Consider the following 11,693-nt stretch of genomic DNA (forward strand, 5'->3'; position numbering starts at 1 on the left):
GGAATCGATGTTCAAAATGTAGTGAATTAAAGCTTTACAAGATAGCACTCCGTCAAGAAATTTGGCTAATGAATTTATTAATGAGCAAGGGTCCCGCGCGACCTTAAACGTCATCACCTGAGTCCGATGACGTGTAGCCTCAATAAATAAACTGCCTGCATGGACAAAATAGGAACTGTGTCAAAATCATTTTGTTACCTTTTTTCATATTTTTTTCTAGACGGTTAAAAGTTTTTCTTCACTTCCCCAGCCGATATGTTGCCTGTTGAAGCCATAGTGAGATAGGAGAGTTTTCAAAATGGCGGCTGCCATTTTGAAAACGGAAAAGACCCTGGGGAAGAGGTTGATGTATGCACAGTTGACCTTACAAAATCATGCGCACTTATCCATGAAGTTTGGTCGAGAAAACGCTTCTTGACTGTATTCTTTCGCGTTATGGAAACACACACGAGCGTTGTGAAAACATGAAACGTGAAACTGCAAGGCTGATCGAACTGCGTAGAAAACTTAATGCGGCACAATAGTTTGATCCAAATAAACCGTGACTAAGCATGTATGCCGTTACGTGTATAATCATGCGCACTAATCCATGAAGTTTGCCTTCCCTTGTTCAGAAACGAAAAGTGCAAAAAAACAAAAATAGAAAAATAACGAACTGGAACCGAACAACGAAAAGAGTCAGGAAATATTTTAGTTGATAAAATGGAACTTACCGTAGTTATTTAGTTGCTGAGTTTTATTAAATATAAAACTTAACTGTTAGGAGTAAGTAAAATTAAATTATCTAGTTAAAATTCGCTTTGTGGTGAATTGTAGCATTTTAAAGAGTTTTAAGCAGTCAAATATTTTGCTTTAGCTTTTAAAGTTTTCCTAGTAATATCCATTTGATTATGTTTATTAGTAAAATGGACTCACTATGTACAAGTTCTTACTTAAATATCTATTTGGTCCAAGAGGTTTATTATGCCAATGAAATGAGAGGTTTACTGCTTTTATTAAACGACTGCGATAATGGCGCGTGTTTACACGGACGCGGTTTCAGTTGTAACCGCATCGCTTTCGATGCAGTTACGCCTTTCGTTTACACGGCGCCGATCGAGATACAACTGAAACCGGATCGTTTTGAAAACGCTCTCAAAAGTGGAGCGTTTTCAAAACGATACGGTTTCATTGGTCGTGCAGACGGCAAAACCGCATCGATTTGAAAACGGTTAAGTGCTTTGCCACAAATTGACTGGATCGCGAAGAGTAAACATGACGAACCTCGCAAAGAGTGCAGCGCTTGCTTATACAATCACGTTCAAAAACACTTGGAAAACGGTAGGATATGTTTCGTGTAAACACTTCGAAACCGTGTCGTTTTCGACGCGGTTTCGAAACCGTGTTTATTAATAACCGCGTCCGTGTAGACGATGCCTGACCTGAAATCATGCCCTCCCTATAGTACTACTTCCCTCTCTCGACTTTGCAAGGAAAAACAACGCCTGATCGGTTAGTCAATTTCAGTCAACGGTTAACCGTAGACTGAAATGACATTTTACAGGGTAAATGAAATATGTAAAATGCCAATGCGTTCGAAATGCGTACACACAAACAAAATGTAAAATTCTATCTGATCTGCATTCGCTATAAATCATATCCCACCCCTCCCGCGACGCGCCGTGATTCTATGGCCGCGTGATCCTGGCTCCAAGGCTCGCAAGCAACAAAGATGGCGGCAATTTTGTAAACCTTCGTCTTCAAGCAGCTCTGCTTCAAGCGACCATTTATTGACTCTGGAATACAGTTTTGACGTCTTATAGTTCTTTGGTGGGTTGTCAACGTCTGACATGTTTCGCTCGCCGAACAAGGCTCTGTTTTGGGCAGCTCTATTTGGTTTTATATTAGCACGAAGTTTGAAACTGTACGGCAACCATGTGCACTGCTTTTAATATTGGTGAGTAATATCAGTGTTTATGTACGCTTACTTCACAGAATTTTAATGTGACTGAAGGAATGATTTTTGTTAAGCTTCAGTTGTGTTTATTCGTGAGAAAATTCATGTAAGCTATAAATTAGCAAAGTACAAACATTGAGGGCCATCCCATTTTATACCCCCCCCCCCCCCCGTGTTGACAAGGTTAGTCAAAATTTACCCTCCTAAGAAAAAAATCAAAGTGCTGACATGATGTCCCCCTCAAAAAAAACCGTCTTTTCTTAACCCAATCAGAAAATAAACTTTTCCCCTTTCCCCTTCAGAAATATGTGAAGAATCAAAGAATAGGACAGTGCTACCCCCTCAAAAATGACTTCAGAAAAACTCGTCAACAGGGGTTGGGGTGGATATGAAATGGAATGGCCAGCCGCCCTGAGCTGTAAACTTTAATTGAAAGCAACTTTCTAATAGCTTAACACATGCTTGTAGAATGCAACAATAATGCACCAGTCATTTCAGGGCTTCAGCCAGAAGAAAAATCTTACCAAGGCAATATCACAAAAAGAGGCACTTTTTAACTTGCAAAAGAGTCGTAGTGAGCAGAGTGAATTTCTCTCGATTCCTGTTAACATAGGCACCAATGCGTGCAAGTGTTTTAAGGCCTCAAGAGAATGAGACCTGTTCTCTGATTACCTACATTTCTAGTTTAATTACATAATAATATCATGCTTTATTACCAGCTGAAATATTGTGTCAGTTTTCTTGAAATAGACCAAAACTTAATTTTTCCAATGATATTATTATTTTGCCTAATTATATAACCTTCCAAATAACAAAAAGGAAAATTATAAAGAAAGAAGACAATTTGCAATGGATGGGAAATTTATCTCTTGACCTTTTGGCCAACTCTTGATTGGCAGCTTAGTAGATGACAATCACACTTAGTGAAATGAACTGAAGTGTTGAAAGTTTGTTTGTTTTGGCAAATCTTTATTTGTCAGTTTTTTGTCTTTGATTCTTGTTTCATAATATTTTCCGAGGTTAGTGGCTTAAAGCCACTTTGATTTTATATTTACTTACTTACTAGCGGTAGTGCTATATCCTACAGGAACTTGAAAAAAATTAATAAATTGGGATTTTTGCTGAGGCAAATGCCTCAGTTTGCCTGTGACTAGCTATGGCCCTGCATTTGAAACCCCACACCCCCCTTCCCTGGGGTATCCATCATCTCGCCACCAAGCGAGGGAGTGAAAACCCAGAATATTTCTCGCTTTTTAAGCATGGGGAGGTGACTTCACTTGGTGGCCAGTTGGTTAGTGGCAAGACTCCCTGATGGCAAGTTGACCGGCATTACTCCCTGGCATGACCCGGGCATTCACCTTTTATGCCAATGAAAGCAAGTAAAGTCACCGGTCCCCAGCTGGGAGAAGGGTGAATGGTGAACTCCCCCACCCCCATATGTTCACAAGCATGGTCCTCCCTTACAAAAAAACTTGTAATAACGGGGGTGTAACTAGCAAGAGGCAAGACGAGGCACTTGCTTTGTCTTGATTTAAACCCAAAATTTAAAAAAAAAAATGTGTTTTGTTTGGAAAATAATCCAAAGTTGAACAAAAAATACTTTATGAAGAAGAAAGAGTTTCAGAGCTTCTACATTTCAAAATTTTCTGAAGGGCATGCCCCCAGAACCCCCTAGCAAGATCTTGCCTTGCCTAAAGCAAATGTCCGGTTAGGCCCTGAATAACTAAGCATAAAAAGGGATGATGATATGGTATACTGGTAATAATATTGTTGGTTAAGCTGTGAAATGAACTTGCTGATTTCAGAGCAGCAAGCGTTACACTTGCAAAGGCCCCTCAGTGGACAAGGAAGAAGGCAACTACTAAACAAATTGCAAAATTTAATAATAGACATAAATCCAGATGGCACAGAAGAATGCTAATTTAGTCATAGTATCAAATACTGGTAGGTCATCAACAGGTCAAGTCTTACAAAATTCCAGATCAGTGCAGTGAGTCATGCAAATTTATCAAATATAATATCAATATCAAATATGCCTACTTTCTTGGCCAGACTTTGAAAATCTTCTGTTATAATAGTATTCTTTGATTGATAGCGAAAAGAAACTTTGCAAAGTATATATCCAATTGATCGAGCAAGTCAGTATAATAATGTGTGACGGCCCTGCTTTTCCCGGTCCAGAATACAAAGACTGACTTATTTGTATAGCATACTCCCCGCATTAAAATGACTGGTGCATAACTGAAACATCTTGCAGACAAAAAAGTAACTGACTGTACAGCTCCATATAAAACACCCAGTGCTTTGTTCCAGCTAGGCGTATTTGCTCAGAGTTTTAATCCATTTGAACTGGATTGTCTGAGTGTGTCTTTTGTGATTTGTCAGAGTAGATATATATGTTACAACATGCAATCGAAAACCGCTCTCAACATGTACAAGTCAGTGCACAATTTCACATAAAAGTGTTCTTTAAAAACCAAAAGAAGCTAATTGATTTTTTTCTTTTCTTTTCTTTTCTAGCTTTTGGGGCTGTGTTCCATCTTGGCGCAACATGAATGACGAACATGTACATGTGGTTTACCCTTGGGTCCACAACCATTAACTGGAATGCAATTGCTTTGAAAATAGGGATAACATCAGCATCCTTCTTTTGAATGTCTGATTGCAGGCTGTACTTAAGGTACATTTTGTACATTAATTGTTACAGTATAGAGTATCAAACATAATTACATAAGTTGCGTCATTCATAAAAAGCATATATTTCAAAGTTTGTAGAATTTAGACTTTTTCCCCTTCCCTACTTATTACCAGTAAATGATTTTCTAAATATGTTTTCCTTTTTCTGGCTTACCTGCAAACTAGCTGGTGGATTCCTTCAGATTTTGCTGGTCATAACTGCAAGACACACAGAAACCATAGCTTAAGTGTACTGTCCACATTAACATTGCACTGGATGGTATTCACGTCAGGTGGCATCCCAATGCATTGTAAACCAATCCAAACTGAATCACTCTAGCTGCAAACAATCCAGTGAATCAATAAAATCTCACAGTAAGAACATGTAGCCAGTGCAAGGCAAAGGCAAACATGCACAAGTGAGTCATTACTGGTTTTGGTTTTTCTTCTGACTAGTTTCTCTAGAGCTATCTAGAGACTGAGAATTAGACTCTATGTACAGTGTACTTTCTGTGGTAAATTTTAATTCTATTAATGGTACATCACATTGAAGTACATGTAAATTCTGTTTCTGAGCTCATGGCTAAGAAGCTCATCAAATTAATACTGGACTTGTCATGTTCTGTGGCACATACAGTGACACTTCCCTTTGTTGGAGGTGTGCTGGCCTAATGGTTAGCCCCTAAACTTTGGATCAAACAGTCTGGGTTTAAGCCCTGGCCATGGCTGGTGTGACGACATCGACTTTGTGTTCTTAGGTAAGACACTTACCGGTAACTCTCATACAATAGTGCCTCTCTCCACCCCGGTTTTTAAATGGGTACCACCAAATTTAATGCTGGGGATAACCCTGTGATGGACTAGCATCCCATCCGTTTTTTTTTAAAAACTGGCATAAACTCTGGCTTGATGGGTCACTAGGTCCAAACATACACTTTACCTGTTTTACCTCCCTCTGCCCCAGATGGGATTTAATATGAAAGTGATTGTATGAAATCCATAGGTTTCCCCCTATAGGTTTCTGGGATTGTCCTACCAGTATACTTATTTATGCATCTGGGTGGTAAGAGCGAGCACTGTGATTCAAAAGTAAGTTGCCCTTAACTCAAGAACATGCCACAAGGGCAATGGCCTTGAGGACTAATTATCCCCAGCATCTAGATTCATAGTCTCATATAGACAGCCATTAGGCCATTCTACCATGCAACTTACATTTGTACATGAAATAACATTTGCAATCTGCAGCTTGAAATAAGATTGTGTCTTTTATCTTTAATAGCCTTTATTGTTGATAAGAAGGACGACAGGCATATCCACACCAAAAAGAGAACCTACCAAGATAGACTGAACCACACGGGGAATTAAAACTAGACTCCAGATGGCCATGGTGAGTTAATTTTTATTTTTCTGTTGCTTTATTTAGTACACAATGTAGTACACCATAATGATTACAGAGATATAGTGAAGAGAGGGACATAGAGGTTTTTGGTATTGTAGTATTGTGTGTATTGTGTAGTATTGTTTACGAAAAACGATTATTTATATCTTCCACGAGCCAAGCCGCATGGAAAAAAGCGGCCATTTCATTTGTGTACGCGCTAATAACGCGAACAATTCTGCGCAGTAAGGGTGTGCATTGCCATACTAGGGAATCACCTTAAAACTGTCGCCCAAATTTAAAGTCGGTTGGCTCAATGATAAGGTTACAGTGTGGTTGATAAACATACTGAGATTTTGTTCTTGCTTAAACTTAACATGATGTTTGCAAGTAATGTTTGGCCTTACATGATGACTTAAAAATTTAACACAGGTGACGAATGCAAGTATGAAGATTCTTGAAGGGTCAAGAAAAAAAGGTGAGCATTCATTAAAGGGGCTACGTCACGCAATTTTAGGCAATTTTGGCACTGACCAACTGTTCATAGAATTAACTGAAATATCACAATAACGGCTAAAAACTGTAGAAGAGCTCAAAAGAAACACAGGAGTATTTCTTTTGCAGCCCAAGAGGAGAACGCTCCTACATTACGACAGCTTTGTCGAGACAAACTCTGGATGCAAAGAGTTGTTTTTTACTTGCATGAGGTGAAAGATAGTGAGTATAGCCTGCTTGTCAATAAATGCAATATTTGACAACACTAAATAAATTAATAATTTATAGCTGGATAACATGAACATTTTGATACTGGCCACTGTATATACCAATAGAACAAACTCAAATTTTTGTATCTTTCACTCGTTACACCAGTCCTACATAGAAAACAAATGATGGTAGAAAAATTAAATTTGGCCTCTTGGAAAGACTTGTTACCTCCAAATTTATGCCTCAACAAGTTGTGGCTTATATGGCCTCAAAGTAGGTTTGCATTAATTTCTTAAATGCATGTAGCAGTACTACAAAATTTTTAGCAAAATAAGCAAAGAGCAAACAAACGACTTCACTAATAATTATAAAAACAATATATAATTATAATAAGAACCTTTCCATAATCATTTGCAACTGAAAAAGTTAAAATGTCAAATAACTTTGTTAATTTAAAGCCACATAGAAGTAACCCTAAGCACAATTTTCAAAAATTGAAAGTTTGGAGTTTAGAGTTTCTGCTAAACCGGTAAGACCACTCGCCCTCGTTTTCTTTACTGGCCTAATAAAACCACGCGGGAGAACACGAGAAAAGCTTGTAAATCACGAGCCGGCAGGCGAGTGATTTACAAGCTTTTCGAGTGTTCTCCCAACATCCCAAGTGGTTTTATTACGCCAGTAAAGCCCTAGAAAGTGCGGTTTATTGCTTTTATGAAATAACTATAGGAAACGTTCGTCAAAGAAATAGGAATCTATTTAATTTTTTGTGATCAAATGTCTTAAGGTCTGGACACACTATGCGACAAGTCGCTCCGTGTGTACTGCTTAAAAACAAGTCGCTGCGACAAGGTGTTTGTTCGGTGCACAAACAACGAATTTGGAAGAGCGGGAATGCGAACTAGTTTTCCAATTCAATATGGCGAAAATACATGACGCTCTCTTATTGGTTAATTTATATTTTGTCGCAGCAATTTGTCGCAGACGTGTACACACGCTGCGACAACGCTTTCGGCTCCACGCACAAAATTCACGAATCGACGCGACAAAAACGTTTAAAATTTCTCTTAAAGCTATAAAAGTCAAAAGAGATAAGGCAAACTGTGACGGTACAAAATGTATTCAACGATTTAAAAGTTCTTTGACGTGGAAATCTAGCAAATTGTGGCCCAAGAAAGCACTTGGCAGAAAGCACTGAAAGCACATGAAACTGAAATTATATTTCAAGCGCGTACGGGACTCAGCGTATTGTCACGATAGGAATTAGACCCCTATCTAAGTATAAGGAAACGAACTCAGAAAATACCTCAAAACCAGAAAATACCTGTGAATTGCACATGAAACTACCATTCTATCTGAAAACTTGACCTTCGTTCCAAATATGTTTAACGATACAATACAATTCAGAAGTAGTTATTTTAGGATACAATAAGTTCAGTACAAAGTTTACATTAGGAAAAGATCTCAAAAGAACATCTGCCCAGACTTTGCAAATAGCTTAGTAAGTCAACCTATTCATAAGCATAATAGATTTTGCATTTCAAAAGTAACCTTTTATTCTCGCATTATATTCCTCAAGGTAAATGATTCAAAAGTTAATCTGGATTTTTAATTACAACTTAACCAATGGAAATATCATATTCTGGAAAATACATAAATCGCTCGCATGAAAAACTAACTTTCATTCACGTACAATAAGATCTCTTTTGTATTAGAACTCAATAGCGAAAGACAACTGTATTTGCCTTGATTAGTATATAAGTAACGCGTAAACTGTTACAAATCGATTACCTTGATTACCTTGATGACTACCTTACTGGATTACCTCTAGAAGATATACTATGAGTTAGTGTGAAGTACCGTCAAAGTTTATCCTACATTATTATATGGCTACAAGAGTACGCGCGCTCTGATTGGCTGCTGAGCGGGCATTATTTTCTTGTAATGACCGGGCATTATGAAAATTTTTCTCGGCTCGACGGTTTTTTGAGTTCTGAGTAAAAGCTACTAGCGAGGGGGCAAAAACAACAAAAAATGCCGACAAAATATAACTATCTTTTCAATAACTAAAAGAAAAATATAAGCATACCGATACTTCTTTTGTATGAGCGACGAAGAGAGCCACAGAGAGCGAGTTTTACCTCCAGTGTTTTTTCCCTTGATTATACTCTGTTTTTGAATAGTGCTTAAAGGCCATATAATAAATAACTTATTAACCTCGTCCGTTCGGTCATTACAGGGGAATCTCAGACCTCGACCTTGATGTATTGACCTCGCTGTCGCTCGGTCAATACATCAAGGCCTCGGTCTGAGATTCCCCTGTAATGACCTCACTCTCGGTTAATAAGTAGTATATAAAGAAGATTTGCTGAGTTCTAAAGAAGTTTCATGGTTTTCTGCTGTGTTGACGTCCACTAAGGCTGAAGAGCAAGTTCTCCGTACTTCTGGCATACGTAACGAGTGCCGGCAGCCTAGCCAGTGGCTCTACCGAGTTGTCCTCCCCGTCCCGCGTCGAAATACATTATTTACCGAATCGTCCCGTCCATTCATCCGTCGAGAGTTTCAAGCACAAGCAAATAAAAGCCCGATAGCCATAAAACGTATCGTTACAGTATAAAGTTTCTGCCATCAAAATAATTCAAGTAAGCTTTCATTGCGACCAATTTGATGCAGGTTTTTAAAATTCCTTTCAAATTGCATTTCCGAATAATTGTTGAATGGAACGCATGTTTATAAGATTTTTCCAGTCTGGTGAAAGCGGACCTGTTTATTGTGTTTCTTTTCATACGTTTGTCTCTGCGTTTTCGTTTTTTCTAGTTCCTTCGCTCCAACTGTGTTGGGCGGGAAAATTTATTTTTGTGATCCACCGTCAGTAAATTTTCACAATGAGAATCATATCCTCTGTTTTAACCATCAGATAGACCAAAAGAAGACATTAAACTAAAGTTAATTCTTCGTCCTTATGCGTAATCGAGCGTAGTACAGCCATGTCGGGACTAAAGCGGAAGTTTACCGGTACAATAATGCATAGGTTTTTTGACCAATTTGACCAATCAGAGCGCGCATAGTATCTGAGTTATTTTATAAATGAGCGATAGTCAACGAGACGCAGCCGAGCTGACTATTCGCTCGTTCAGAAAACTAGGGCTCAAACAGAGTCTAGCCAAACAAGGGAACATGTTGCCATTTTGTTTCCTCGTTTTGCCATGGTTGCCCCGCGGAAACACGGAATGTGTCTGCGGTGTAGCAGAAGCAAATTTTGCTTCCTGGAGACAAAAATTAATGCTGGAAATAATGCTTCCCTTGTGGCAAAACTGGATAACATTGGGGAAGCATGCGCGCGCTACGAGTGTTTCTGGCTACATGTTTTCTCGTTGTCAATGCAAACATTTTTCAGGGAAACAACCAACAGAAAAACTCGAAATTAGTTATGTTTTAGTGCTATGAAAGTTTTGTCGATGTTCTTTGATTCACACAATCTCGAAAACGATTTTTTTTCTGAAGACCACTCCAAAATCTTTAAAACGGTTGAAAAGATTTTGTTACAACGTTCACCACACATGCTTGATAATGCAAACAACTCTATTCCCAAGTTACTTGAAAACTCCATTTAACGGTTAAGGTCGGGACGCACTAGGCGACAAGTCACTGCAACATGTCGCCTTGTGTGACATAGTGCATTTTCGCGCCAATCTTTGTCGCTGCCACAGAATTTTGTCACTGCGATCCTTATTATAGGAAATTAACGATACATGTTATTAACGTGAATTTCAAAAATTCGCGTTAATTTTATTGACGTTAACTTTTTCACTATAAGGATTTAACCAGAACTTTTCTTAAATTCGCGTTAATTTTATTACGCGTACATTTTGTTCGCGTTTTTAAAATGCTACGTTATATTCCTATAATAAGGTAGTTGCACGAATTCAAACTGGGTTGAATTCTTGCGACTGATTGCAGCGACAAAATGAGCGAAAGGAGCGTTGTCGCAGCGTGTGCACACTTCTGCAACAAGTCGCTGCGACAAAATGACCAATGAGAGAGCGTCTTGTCCACATTCCCACTCTTCCAAATTCGCTGCGAGTCACCGAACAAGCGCCTTGTCGCGACTTGTTTTGAAGCCGTGCACACGGAACGACTTGTTGCAGAGACCTGTCACTGCGACTTGTCGCCTAGTGTGTCCCGACCTTAAAGGAGGCGTTGGCTTGACGAAAAAGCCGTAAAACACACTACTTTGTAATCTTTTCTTCTATTCTTTTCTGTATTCTGCAACTGCTTTCACATTTTTGCCCCACAGAGGACAACAACCTTCCCTCCTAGCAGCGCCTTGAAGCTTCATATCATAACCTGTTAAGATTATAACAGCAACAATGTCGTGTAATGTTTGGTTGTTTTTTATTGACTGATTAACGCATTAACTGCCAGCTTCTTTATTTGAATCTAAATTGTCTTGTTTCTTTTTTCTTGTTATATCTCAGGACTCGACTACTACACAAGCCAAATAATGCGACTGAGACAGAATCGACGGAGATTGAACTTTGCTCCATGTTTGTCACTGAAATGAGTTAGAAAACGATTTAAGGTGGCTCTTAATAGTTTAGTCAGAATTAAACATGCCCGTCTTTGGTATTCCATCACAGCTATACCAATAACGTTACGGAAAATCTTTACACTATTTTGGACCTTCTGAGGCTAACAACGCAAAATCTATTTGGTGAAAGTTTTTCTTTTTCACATATTTTTATCCAACCGACAAAATAAACATTTTTGCAAATTTTTAAAGAAATCTGTCAAAAGGATTTGGAGCTACGTTATTTTTGCATAAATTTAAGGTGGCTCTGATCATTTCTGACAGTAGATAAAAATATTATGGAAAACAAAAACTTTCACCGTCTAGTTTTAGAGTAATTAGCCTTAAACAGTCAAAAATAAGGTATCTTTGACCACTTTTGTAGTTGCCATGGCAACGAATTTTGACGTCACAGTGACTTTAAGCTGTTT

At 38.5% G+C, this 11,693-nt stretch overlaps 1 long non-coding RNA gene across 4 annotated transcripts; it reads left to right on the plus strand.

Annotated features, from left to right (window-relative positions):
• The first annotated feature begins 1,708 nt into the window (after positions 1-1,708).
• Positions 1,709-11,440, plus strand: LOC144632528 (uncharacterized). Of its 4 annotated transcripts, XR_013566912.1 has the most exons (6): positions 1,709-1,936; positions 4,457-4,616; positions 5,892-5,999; positions 6,423-6,468; positions 6,615-6,707; positions 11,171-11,440. It is a non-coding gene; the product is annotated as an uncharacterized LOC144632528 (long non-coding RNA). The 4 variants fall into 4 exon arrangements; XR_013566914.1 differs by lacking the exons at positions 1,709-1,936; positions 4,457-4,616 and adding an exon at positions 4,841-5,031; XR_013566913.1 differs by lacking the exons at positions 1,709-1,936; positions 4,457-4,616 and adding an exon at positions 5,175-5,370.
• Positions 11,441-11,693: the final 253 nt, after the last annotated feature.

The sequence above is a fragment of the Oculina patagonica genome, chromosome 12 (genome assembly GCF_052425735.1).
Source record: "Oculina patagonica isolate OP01 chromosome 12, crgOcupat, whole genome shotgun sequence".
In the NCBI taxonomy this organism is placed as follows: Eukaryota; Metazoa; Cnidaria; class Anthozoa; order Scleractinia; family Oculinidae; genus Oculina; species Oculina patagonica.